The following is a 2,852-nucleotide window of genomic DNA, read 5'->3' as shown; positions in this document are numbered from 1 at the left end:
CTTCCAGTGTGACTTTGTTAGTTTGTACTTGAATTTTCATCATGACATTATTACATAGACATACTTTATAGTACATTACAACATAAATATCAAGAAAGTTGTGAGAGAATAAAACAACATTACAATCTTTTTAGCTTGTGAACAATAACTCCATTTTGAAAGCATGCCAATTCTAGGCATATCTAAAAGGGAGCATCACCCAGAACCACCATCTACCAAGTGAGGGCCTCTAGATGAAAAGGCCTAAAGAAATCAAAATTCCAAAGCCAATAATTCTGAGCTCTTCTGCAAAACCAAAAAATATGTAGAAAGCTTTTAGATTGGCCATAAAAAGGGCATCAAGGATCAAGAACTCCTAGATTCCAAAGTCAAGGACCCAAAGGCAAGCCCTGTAATAGGAGACACCAAGAAAAGTGAGCAATCTTTGGCTTAGTAATAGCATGCCAAATAGTGGCAAATCTAAGATTCCAAGTCTTATGAGAAGAATGTAAATGCCAACATTGATTAAGGGTATCAACCATCGAAAGCCGAGAAGATGGGGCACCAGCCACTGATACCCTAGCCTGGGCTTGTAGTTGGCCATTGGAGTGGTAGGGTACCACTTCCAATCTTTCCACCATTGATGGGATGAGTAAATTCCAAGTTTGTGTAACGAATTGGGAGGATCCGTAGAAACTAGACGATCAATTGTTTGTCGATCTAGATGAATAAGCCTAAATTGCACCTACAAATCCTCCCATGAGTGAAGGCTCATTGTAACCCTGGAGAATAAATCTTTGGATGTCTTGATGCCCCTACGAAATAAATGTAGAGCACTAGCTCCTTGAATTTTGGCTAAAGGCAACCCTTGAATGGCAAATAAGGGCGACCACCAAAGGTTTTGTTGATTCATCAAGAGCCCATCTTTGAATCAATTACTTGCCCAACAAAGCCAATGCTTAATGGCTTGCAAGGATTTCCAAATACTCTTAGCAAAAAAGGTGCCCTGAATCTAAATAGGCTTTAGAGTCACAAGAAGGGTTTGAAAACCAATCCTTTTCAAGGTTGGACAGTTAAATGGAATGCCTGAAGAAATGTAGTGATGTAATAAAATTTTCCAAGCCTCATCTCTAGTGAGAGCCCATATGACCCATTTGGCATAGAGATCTATCCCCTACTTGTGGGTGGAAAGCAAGCCAAGACCACCAAAATCCTTGGGTAAACAATAGAAATCCTAGGCCACTCTTTGAAAGCCATGATGCACAACACTAGAGGCCTAGAGAAATTCCTTAAGAAGAAATTCAAGCTTAAGGTACGAGGCTTTGGAGGGAGCCCAACAAGAACAATAACATACATGAGCAGCCACAAGCACTTTAGAGCATATTTTAAACTTTTCCACAAGTGAAAGGGGCTCAATGATCTAATATTCTAGCTTCTTCTCAATTCAAGCAAGCACAACATTCCACAACTCCATAGGAGATGCTTGAAAAGAAAAGGGAATGCCTAAATTTTTTTAAAAAATTCCATGTTGCACCCATTTCCAACCATATTGCTACAATCGAAGAGGACCTGGTAGAAAAAATTGTCTATAGCAAAGGGTTTTGTACCATTGGATACCAGACCCTAAATCAAGACAAAAAGTATCTAAACACTGCAAAGCATTGGCAATATTCTCCTCATCCTCAATCAAAGTGATGAAAGAATCATTTGCAAAGTGGCCATTGACTAGCTGAGAGGTTGACTCTGGTAAAGAAATACCATGCACTAGACCTCGAGAGATGGTATTGGCTAGCAAATAACCAAAGCCCTCGACTGCCAAAACATAGAGAGAAGGTGCAAGAGGACACCTTGGTGAATAGATCTAAAGATCCCAAAAGTTTTAGAGTGATGACTATTAATGGTGATGCAACTAGAGACATCCCCAAATAGCATCGACATTGATTGACAAAAAACTAGGCCAAAACCCAGAGCTTGAAGCATAGCAAGAATAAAGGGTTATTCAATATGGTCATATGCTTTGGCAAAATCAATCTTCAGGAAAATGGCATGTTGCTTAGACTGCCTGGCCCATTCCATTCCTTCCTAGATAGAAATGATGTTGTCTAAGATATAACAAGACCTAGTGAAGCCAGTTTTTTCAAGTCAAACAATCTAAGGGAGTAAATGTCAAATTTTAAGAGAGAGGACTTTGGCAATGATCTTGTAGGAGACATTCAACAAAGTGATGGGACTCCAATTGTAGATTTCTTCAGGATCTTTGGCTTTAGGTATGAATTTAATATTCCCTTTGTTGATAATGCTACCTAATGAATTAGAATTGTAAGCTTCAAGATAAATCTGAAATAGATTAGGGCCAATGTCATCCTAAAACATCTTGTAGAAATCACAAAGGAATCCATCACATCTAAGGGCTTTGTCATCAACCATGGATAAGATAGCTTTTTTTAAGTCTACAAGAGTAAGTTTTTGTTCACAAAAGGCATACTATTCAAGAGAAAGTCTACTGGAAGTAATAGCAAGGTAGGGTTGTAGCGCTTGATCACGTGCAATAGAGGACCCCTAGGCCATAAAAACTTGCTCATGGTGATGAAAAAAAGCCTAGAGAATATTAGGCAGGTTGGTGAAAACCTATTGATCTTCATGAATGCACTTGATATCCATAGAAAAATGACAAGCCCTCAAAGCACTAAAAAATTCCTTGGAAGTTTGATCGCCAACCTCCAACTAATGGAGATGAGCTTTAATCTAAGTTCCCCTAGCAACATAACTGTTTGCAATTTGCTTCTAATGCAAAAGATTGGAAAACTAAACCTAGAGATCTGTATCAAACAAATTCATGGCAAGAGCCTCAGAGGTCATATGCAAATCAAGAG

Source organism: Cupressus sempervirens, chromosome 10, assembly GCF_028749045.1.
Source record: "Cupressus sempervirens isolate cs-2001-9-10 chromosome 10, ASM2874904v1, whole genome shotgun sequence".
Lineage (NCBI taxonomy): Eukaryota > Viridiplantae > Streptophyta > Pinopsida > Cupressales > Cupressaceae > Cupressus > Cupressus sempervirens.
Note: the sequence above shows the minus strand (reverse complement) of the source record.